We start from the raw sequence: 11,232 nt of genomic DNA on the forward strand, positions 1-11,232 counted from the left end.
TTTTACAGGCGTCTAGGTATATGCCAGGCAAATCTCCAGCTTCATCAAAGGTATTTTTAAGACTGATGGCTATTTTGTGTGTGAGTATGAGCATCAGACAGAAACACGCCCTGTGAAACACTGTACTAAACATTAGTTTGGCACTGTTGACCTTGGAGAACAGTATACATGCAGCATACTAGCTAATTATAAGTAGGGATGAGCTGAACACCTTCCTGATCGGTTCACAGCAGAACAGGAAAAAAAATTGGCAGAACACACAAACCCCATTAAAGTCTATGGGACACGAACATGAATAATCAAAAGTGCTAATTTTAAAGGCTTATATGCATGTTATTGTCATAAAAAGTGTTTGGGCACCTGGGTCTTGCCCCAGGGGACATGTATCAATGCAATTTTTTTTTAAACAGACGTTTTTACGGGAGCAGTGATTTTTTTAATGCTTAAAGTAAAACAATAAAAATGAAATATTCCTTTAAATATTGTGCCTGGGGGGTGTCTATAGTATGCCTGTAAAGTGGTGCATTTTTCCCAGGTTTAGAACAGTACCACAGCAAAATGAAATTTCTAAAGGAAATATTGTCATTTAAAACTGATCACGGCTGTAGTGAATTGTCGGGTCTCGGTAACATAGATAAAACTCATTGAATAAAAGAGCATGGAATCCCCCCCCCCTGTCCATTAGCATGGCCTTTGGGTCTGGTATGAATATTAAGGGGAACCCCGAATCTATTTTTTTTTTTAAATTGTGTGGGGGTCCCCCTAAAATCCATACCAGGCCCTTCGGGTCTGATATGGAAATTAAGGGGAACCCTGCGCCAAATAAAAAAAATGAATGGCATAGGGACCCCCCAAATCCATACCAGACCCTTATCCGAGCACACAACCATGCCAGGCCACATGCCCTTAACATGGGGAGGGTGCTTTGGGGTAGCCCCCCAAAGCACCTTGTCCCCATGTTGATGGGGACAAGGGCTTCATCCCCACAACCCTTGCCCGGTGGTTGTGGGGGTCTGCGGGGGGCTTATCGGAATCTGGAAGTCCCCTTTAACAAGGGGACCCCCAGATCCCGGCCTTCCCCCCTGTGTGAAATGGTAACGGGGTACAAATGTGCCCCTACCATTTCACAAAAAAAAATTCAAAATGTTAAAAAAGATAAGACAGCTTGGGACAAGTCCTTTCTTAAAAATGTCCCACGATGTCCATTCATCTTCTTCTATCACGCCACGATGGACCGGAAAAGAAAAAATAATCTGCAATGGATCCGCCTCCATGGGAGGCTCCCGCTGTGTGATGCTTCTTGTTCACCATGTTGAGGGCATGTGGCCTCGTATGGTTGTGTGCTCAGATAAGGGTCTGGTATGGATTTGGGGGGGCCTGGTATGGTGACAGGGAGCAGTGATCCCTCTCATGTCAAAAGGCAGGACTGGGAAATGCCTTGTTTACATCTCCCCGTTCTGGGGCTCCGTGACACGATTCCCGAGAGACCAGCGGACATCAAGTGCGCGAGTCCCGCGGGCACAGTCACGCTGTACACGGCGCCCCGCCAATTAAAGGGGGCGTACAGGTACACCCCTTTGCCCACCACTTGCATTGTGCTGACGTATATTGGCGTGCAGAGATCGGCAAGTGGTTAAAGGCATGCCTTGAATATAGGATTTAGTTCTGTTTTAAAAGAATCAGGATCAGTTTGTTCAATTCATCTCTGCAGCAACCTATAAAGGCACCTCAAACTTCAACTGACTTAAATCTAAAGAAGTGCGACATAGCATAATGTATACATGACCTAAACCTAATATTGGACCACAAAAAAATCTCTTGAAACTTGCTATGTGAGTCAGTATATTGGGGGTAGAAAGTTCCCTGCCCCCCCCCCCCACCCCACCCCCACATTCTGCTGTTGGTGGTATTGTGGGGAGTCAAATAAAGTTACAAGAACCTATAGAATTTTATATAAAATGTGAACCTTATAGTAGATCCTTTAGTGTCTTTGCAGGTACACCTATTAACCACTTAACCACTGGGCACTTAAACCCCCTTCCTAACCAGACCAATCAGCTTTCGGTGCTCTCACATTTTGAATGACAATTACTCAGTCATGAAACACTGTACCTATATGAAATTTGTGTCTCTTTTTTCACACAAATAGAGCTTTCTTTTGGTGCTATTTAATCATCGCTGGGTTTTTATTTTTCGTGCTATAAAATAAAAAAAGACCGAAAATTCTGTAAAAAAAATGCAATTTTCTTAGTTTCTGTTATAAAATTTTGCACATTAGTAATTTTTCTTCATATATTTTGCCCAAAAAATTTATACTGCCCAAAATTTATACTGCTACATATGTTTAGTAAAAAATAATCCAAATCAGTGTATATTATTTTGTCTTTGTGAAAGTTATAGAGTCCACAAGCTATGGTGCCAATATCTGAAAATTGATCGCACCTGAAGTACTGATGTCATTTCTTGAGACCCTAACAAGCCAGGAATGTACAAATACCACCAAATTACCCCTTTTTGCAAAGTAGACATTCCAAGGTATTTAGTAAGAGGCATGGTGAGTTTTTTGAAGTTGTAATTTATTCTCACAATTCTTTGCAAAATCAAGTTGTTTTTTTTTGTTTTGTTTTGTTTTCACAAAATTGTTATATTAGCAGGTTATTTCTCACACACGGCAAATTACACCCCAAAACACATTCTACTGTTCCTCCTGAGTATGAGTATGGCGATACCACACATGTGAGACCGGGACAAAAGAGGGTTAAAGCTGATTATCCTGATAGAGGTTCTAACCTTTCCAAGCTAATAAAAAATGTTAGATTTACCGACATTGGGGGTGTTTATTCATAAACAATTTGCTATTGTCACAGCCATCGTGAATAATCCATGAAATATGTCCAATATGTTTATTTATTGAGATCATCAGCTCCATCTAATGGCCATAATGTGGCATTTTCCTAAAATACATCAGTAAGGAAAACACTACATTATGGCCACTAGATGAAGCTTTCAATGTTGGCATTGACTGCCATTTAAAAGAAACAGATACAAAAAAGGAAAAAAATGGCAAATATTGACTGGTAATCTAGATCAGTGTTTCTCAACTCCAGTCCTCAAGGCGTGCCAACAGGTTATGTTTTCAGGATTTCCCTCAGATGAAATGGTTGTGGTAATTACCACTGATTTTCACTGATCAAATCACCTTTGCAAATTAATGGCAAGTCTGAAAACATGAACTGTAGGGGCGCCTTGAGGACTGGAGTTGAGAAACACTGATCTAGATAACATTAGCCTAGACTGAGATGTAGGCTCTCCATGTTATGCACAGGCTATTTAAATAAAAATAAAATGCAAGCTATAATTTTTGGTCTTAATGAAAACCTTAACAGGCTAGTAATTGGTAAGTTATTACCTGATAAAATGTAAAACAAACACTTTAAAAAGCTTTTTCAATTAAACACTGTTTACTGATCTTATGGCAATGTATAATGGGAGTCTATACCATCACCCTTATTTATGTTATGGGAAGAGTAGGCCTGACACCTACACAAGGCACATAATTATTTTATGGGGTGAATCAGTAGTTAGCTTTTACGCTTAGTAAGAAAAGATTATATTGAAGGTTAAAATGTGATAGGAAGTGAACCCAAAAGTGACATACTGGGGTTGATTTGCTAAATGTGTAGTGCATATCCACTTTGCAAAGTGAGGTTGATGAATGATAAAGCTGTGTTAAAGAATGAAAACCCAATTATATTCAAGGAAAATTAAAAGAGGGATTTTTGCTTGAACGTGATTGGATGATTAAGTGCCGGTTCACACTGGTACGACCTGTCAGGCGACTTAGCCGCCTGACAAGTCGCGCTCCATCCAGTGCAATGGAACTGTTCTAATGGGAGTGACTCAAGTCGCTCCAATATACAAAAAGGTTCTTGCACTACTTGGGGGCGACTTTGGAGCTGCTTGCATTGACTTCTATTAAAGAAGTAATTTGCAAGCCACACTGAGGTCACTCTGTGCAGGGCAGCTTCAGTGTCAGGCAACTTTAAAGCCGCCCCAGTGTGAGCTGGCAACGCCCCAGTGTGAACTGGCATTTAAGCTTCACCTTCCCATGTCTGTAGTGCGCAGTTAGGTTGCAGTTTGTTCTCTGACGTGAAGGTGGCATTGTGTTACTTCTTCGGGCTGACAGGAAACCATTAGAAACTAAGTTGACCCCTACTGTAGGCTCCAGTTCTCCCTCTTGGGGAGGCTGGCATCTGTTATTAGATGCCAAAATTCCCATGATTTGGGCATCCATCTTGACACAGAAGTGTGTAAACAGCAGTCTCTATGTCATTTGGTGCATACCTCTTCTGCTAGCTTCTTGGAACTGTCTCCCACCATCAGCAAGGTTTTTGGAACAAGGCCACCTGGAGCCCAGGGTGAGTATGCCAAACTGCACCCCCCCCCCCCCCCAAGATGTATAAGCATTATGTGTAAGCAAAAATCCACCTCAGGGAATTACTACAGGGGTTCCCTGAGGTTGTGACCAGTGCACTGGTCTGTAGTGCTCACCAATAAAAAAGGTAAGAACGAATCTGCATAAATATATTAGAAAACCTCTATAGTATTTCCCTGAGGTGGTGAGCGGTCAGTGCACTGGCTTGTAGTGTCCTCCTAGCACTCAAGCAAACTTGTAGATAAAAGAAAACCAGCAGCTTGATCTTGCGTGATTAATACATTTATTAATCCAGTTGTGGTAAAAAATAATACTGGAATTTTGTGTTTTGGCATGTAGCCTTAGTCTTAGCCAAGGTTATGACTAAGGCTATACACCAAAACGTGTAAGCACTGTATTATTTTGTGCCACACCTGGATTACAAAATGCATTCATTGTGGAAGATCGGCCTTTCGGCTTTCTTTTGTCTACACCAGGGTTTCTCAACCAGGGTTCCATGGAACCCTATGGTTCATCCAGAGGTTGCTAGGGGTTCCTTGAGCAATGGGAAAGTTCTGCATCTCAGAAAGATTCCCACTGACACAACTGAACTTTTTAGCTATCTATAAGGAGGTAATTAATGTCTAAACCGCTGGCAACAAAAGTGAGTACACCCCTAAGTGGAAATTTCCAAAATTTGGCCCAAATAGCCATTTTCCCTCACCGATGTCATGTGACTCGTAAATGTTACAAGTTTTCAGGTGTGAGTGGAGAGCAGGTGTGCTAAATGTGGTGTTATCGTTCTCATTCTCTCATACTGGTCACTGGAAGTTCAACATGGCACTTCATGGCAAAGAAAAAATAAATGTTGCTCTACATAAAGATGGCCTAAGCTATAACAAGATTGCCAAGACCCTGAAACTGAGCTGCAGCAACGTGGCCAAGACCGTACAGTGGTTTAATAGGACCAGCTCCAATCAGAACAGACCTCGCCATGGTCCCCCAAGTGCAAGTGCTTAGCGTCATATCCAGAGGTTGTCTTTGGAAAATAGATGTATGAGTGCTGCCAGCATTGCTGCAGAGGTTGAAGGGGTGAAGGGTCAGCCTGTTAGTGATCAGACCATACGTCGCACACTGCATCAAATTGGTCTGCATGGCTGTCATCCTAGAAAGAAGCCTCTTCTAAAGATGAAAAAAAAGAAAGCCCAAAAACAATTTGCTGAAGACAAGCAGACTAAGGGCATGGATTACTGGAACAATGCCCTGTGGCCTGATGAGACCAAGATAAACTTATTTGGTTTAGATGGTGTCAAGCATGTGTGGCGGCAACCAGGTGAGGAGTACAAAGACAAGTGTGTCTTGCCTACAGCCAAGCATGGTGGTGGGAGTGTCATAGCCTGAGGCTGGATGATTGCTGCCAGTACTGGGGAGGTACAGTTCATTGAGGGAACCATGAATTCCAATATGTACTGTGACATACAGAAGAAGAGCATGATCCCCTCCCTTCAGAGACTGGGCAGTAGGGCAATATTCAAACAAGATAACGACCCCAAACACACCTCCAAGACTACTACTGCCTTGCTAAAGAAGCTGAGGGCAAAGGTGATGGACTGGCCAAGCATGTCTCCAGACCTAAACCCTATTGAGCATCTGTGGGGCATCCTCAAATGGAACGTGGTGGAGCTAAAGGTCTCTAATATTAATCAGCTCTGTGATGTCGCCATGGAGGAGTGGAAGAGGACTCCAGTGGCAACCTGTGAAGCTCTGGTGAACTCCATGCCCAAGAGGGTTAAGGCAGTGCTTGAAAATAATGGTGGCCACACAAAATATTGACACTTTAGGCCCAATTTGGACATTTTCACTTAGAGGTGTACTCACTTTTGTTGCCAGCGGTTTAGACATTAATGGCTGTGTGTTGAGTTATTTTGAGGGGACAGCAAATTTACACTGTTATACAAGCTGTACACTCACTACTTTACATTGTAGCAAAGTGTCATTTCTTCAGTGTTGGCACATGAAAAGATATAATAGAATATTTACAAAAATGTGAAGGGTGTACACACTTTTGTGAGATACTGCACGATCTTCCATTTGCATTTGAAAAGGACAGATCCAGCTTCTAGTTAGTTAAGTCTAGTTAACATCTAGATGCCAATAAAGTATCCAATCTGAGTAAACATAGATTGCCACCTTCCCAAAGCCTCAAAGAAGACCGCTATCCATTTTGTCTACAGACAAGAAACACACAAAACTGTTATATGGCCCCTGATTGCGGCAGCTGGACAGTACTAAGTGCTGTTGTGATCAAACTGATGCACTGGTGTCAGAAATCCTATCCCCGACACAGCGAGCCTAGCCGCTCTGGGCCAATTCAACTTTGATAACTTCAGAACACGAACTTTAGAACACTTTGATAACTTCAGAACATGAACTTTAGAACACTTTGATAACTTCAGAACATGTGGGTTGAGACGGGAACACCTCCCAGGGTTTATTGGCCTAGGGCTGAAGTCCAGCCCACATTAGACATGTGCAAAAGGAAAAAATTTGTTTAGTTTAATTTTGTTTTAATTCGTTAATTCATTAATTTCGTTTAGTTATATTCGTTAACTTCCTTAAATTCGTTTTCGGATTTCGTTTAGTTTTCTACTGAATTCGAAAAATCGGCCACATTCAAAATTATTTCAACCAAATTCGAAAATATTCCACCGGATTCGAAATGATTTCAACATGATTCGACATTAGAGCCATGTATCTCGGGGTCACTTGGTGCTAGACACTTCAAATATCGGGTCGCAAAATGTCATTCTCTGCTCTAATAACTAATAACATTTTGCGACCCACATTTTGGGGCCACATATCTCGGTGTCACTTATAGCTAGAAACTTGGTATGCAAACACAATAATACTAGCACTACAACATATCCAAATTTGAAGTGTCTAGCACCAAGTGACCCCGAGATACATGGCCCTAAAGTCGGGTCACAAAATATTTTCGAATGCGGTTGAAATAATGTCGAATCATGTTGAAACCATTTCGAATGCAGTTGAAATAATGTCGAATCATGTTGAAATAATTTCGAATGCGGTTGAAATAATTTCGAATCATGTCGAATTCATTCAAATTCATTCATTATATTTCTTTCGTATTCGTTGTAATTTGTTATTTTTTTATTCGGACATTCGGATGCATCCAAATGCCCGAAAGATACAAAATTGGGCCGAATTTCGATTCATTAGGAAACGAATTGCACAAGCCTAGCCCACATCCATATTTCTATAAATTGAGAAGCATGGGATATAGACAGCTTGATTTCCCCAAAGCTGGTCCCTCTGATAGAAATAAAAATAGAAAACTTTACAACCCCTTTAACCACTTTGTGCCCAGGCCAATGTGACAGAGGAAGACAGAGGAAGATACAACGAGTAAATAGATACCCAACATGTCACGCTTCAAAATTGCACGCGCTCGTGGAATGGCGCCAAACTTTGGTATTTAAAAATCCCCAAATTTTTTTACTGGTTACATGTTTTTGGTTACAGAGGAGGTCTAGAGCTAGAATTATTGCTCTCGCTCTAACGTTAGCGGCGATACCTCACATGTGTGGTTTGAACACCGTTTTCATATGTGGGCGGGACTTACATATGCGTTCGCTTCTGCGTACGAGCTCACGGTGACAGGGGTGCTTTACATTTTTATTTTTTATTGTTAATTTTATTTTAATTTTTTTAGTTTGACACTTTAAAAAAAAATTGATGACTTTTATTCCTATTAAAAGGAATGTAAACATCCCTTGTAATAGGAATATGGCACGATTGGACATATTTACAGTAAGATATGGGGTCAATAAGACCCCATATCTCACTTCTAAACTGGGAAGCCTAAAATAAAAAAAATTAAAAAATGATCCTGGCTTCCTAGCCAAATCGGCGCCGTTAATTTGAATGCAGAGGCCGGGCGTGACGTCATAACATCGCGCCCGGCCCCCGAACGATCCTAGAGACTCTGGGGACGATCTGGTCCGCCAGAAATCTCTATGGTAACTTCCGGGGGCCGGCGGATCCTGTGACCGACTCACTGATGGAAGCGGTGAGTCGGTACAAGCACCGGAGGGCGGCGGGAGGGGACGATCATGGAACAGCCGCTATGATCGTTCTTATGGTGCACGGAATCGCCGGCTGAAAACGCTGATATCTGAATGAAGTCTGTGGCCTCAGGCATCATTCAGATACAACCACCGAAAGCCCATGACGTCAATAGACGTAGTATGGGCACCAAGTGGTTAATAAGTGACTTCTGTGTACTAAGCTAGGGCTCCTGTCTCTGGAGAGATTGATGCATCGTAGTGTCTATGTGCTTGGTCCAAGTTCATTGCCAATCCATATGCAATTTCTCTGCATGTTGGTAGATTGCATGCAGATTGTAAACTAGTAGATCTACCAGACGGAGATCTGTGTGGACGTGGTGGCCCAGCAGACCAGTCTGCGGACAAATTGCTGGGTGGTGGCAGGCTATCGTTTGTTGTGTGTCTGGTGTGGGGGTGTGTGGACAGTGGAAAGAGTGATTAACACAGGGGTTCTAGCTTGTAGGATAGCTTTAGGAATACTAGAATGGTATGCTAATTGCTAGACTGCTTCACAACCCTTAGAGTGCACCAAATTATATGTAAGTATCTGCCTGCGTGTGGGCAGCCAGCTGGATTGGAGTGGAGTCTTCCTCTAGTGGTGGCCAGAGGTAGTGTGGGCTGCGAAAGTGTATCACGGCCAGTGACACGTACCTGACAGCCAGTGGCGGCCCGTCCATAGGGGGCGCCCGGGCGCCGCCCCCCCCTTCTGTGTAGTCACAAAAAAAAAAAACAAGTTTAAAACTGCTCCTTTAAAAAAAAAAAAGTTCTTTAAGGAAGTGCACTGTGTTCGAGCGCCGGACACAGTGCACTATGGGAACCGCCACGTCAATGCAATCATGAGATTGCAGACGTGGCGCTTCATTTGCGGGCGTTTAGCCCGCCTTAGGGCGCTTTCTGAAGCGCTGAGTAGCTTCCGCCCGGCGCTGTAGTTTGTATCACTACGGCTGGGCTGTTTGATTGACATCTGAGTTGACTCAGATGTCACTTCCTGTCTTCTCTCTCCCATTGCACATGAGAGAGGAAACAGGAAGTAAGAGCAATAAAGCACACCGCAGGAGAGGAGCGGAGAACACCGGAGAGGAGCACACAGTCCACAGGTAAGTGCTGATCCTGTGCTCCCATAGAGAAGGGGGGTGGAGGGGAAGGCCATGCATTAAATAGGAGGAATATTTCCATTAACATACATTATTTTCATTAATTTATGTTATATAGAAGGAAGGGAAGTGTTTGTGCAAGAAAGCCTTTTTTTTTTTCTTCTTCATTTTTAAGGTTAAAGTAATAGCTCCATACCAACTGCACAGATCCTGACTTAAAAAAAAAAGATTTTCTCATTAGGACAAAAAGCAACATGTGAGTCCTCCATCCATGTGTGAGGGGGAGACTAGCTGGAAATCAAACTGTAGGTTGCTAATTAACATTAAGCGCTCAGGCTGCCATGAAGTAAGGTATGGTTACCAGGGACAATAACTGATGCTGTATGGTTACCAGGGACAATAACTGATGCTGTGTGGTTACCAGGGACAATAACTGATGCTGTATGGTTACCAGGGACAATAACTGATGCTGTGTGGTTACCAGGGACAATAACTGATGCTGTATGGTTACCAGGGGCAATAACTGATGCTGTGTGCTGTGTGGTTACCAGGGACAATAACTGATGCTGTGTGGTTACCAGGGACAATAACTGATGCTGTGTGGTTACCAGGGACAATAACTGATGCTGTATGGTTACCAGGGACAATAACTGATGCTGTATGGTTACCAGGGACAATAACTGATGCTGTATGGTTACCAGGGGCAATAACTGATGCTGTGTGGTTACCAGGGGCAATAACTGATGCTGTGTGGTTACCAGGGACAATAACTGATGCTGTATGGTTACCAGGGGCAATAACTGATGCTGTGTGCTGTGTGGTTACCAGGGACAATAACTGATGCTGTGTGGTTACCAGGGACAATAACTGATGCTGTGTGGTTACCAGGGACAATAACTGATGCTGTGTGGTTACCAGGGGCAATAACTGATGCTGTGTGCTGTCTGGTTACCAGGGACAATAACTGATGCTGTATGGTTACCAGGGACAATAACTGATGCTGTATGGTTACCAGGGGCAATAACTGATGCTGTGTGCTGTGTGGTTACCAGGGACAATAACTGATGCTGTGTGGTTACCAGGGACAATAACTGATGCTGTGTGATTACCAGGGACAATAACTGATGCTGTGTGGTTACCAGGGACAATAACTGATGCTGTGTGGTTACCAGGGACAATAACTGATGCTGTATGGTTACCAGGGGCAATAACTGATGCTGTGTGCTGTGTGGTTACCAGGGACAATAACTGATGCTGTGTGGTTACCAGGGACAATAACTGATGCTGTGTGGTTACCAGGGACAATAACTGATGCTGTGTGGTTACCAGGGACAATAACTGATGCTGTATGGTTACCAGGGACAATAACTGATGCTGTATGGTTACCAGGGGCAATAACTGATGCTGTGTGGTTACCAGGGACAATAACTGATGCTGTGTGGTTACCAGGGACAATAACTGATGCTGTATGGTTACCAGGGACAATAACTGATGCTGTATGGTTACCAGGGGCAATAACTGATGCTGTGTGCTGTGTGGTTACCAGGGACAATAACTGATGCTGTATGGTTACCAGGGACAATAACTGATGCTGTGT

Source organism: Lithobates pipiens, unplaced genomic scaffold (assembly GCF_037356315.1).
Source record: "Lithobates pipiens isolate NorthernLeopardFrog02 unplaced genomic scaffold, aLitPip1_a1.2 Scaffold_28, whole genome shotgun sequence".
In the NCBI taxonomy this organism is placed as follows: Eukaryota; Metazoa; Chordata; class Amphibia; order Anura; family Ranidae; genus Lithobates; species Lithobates pipiens.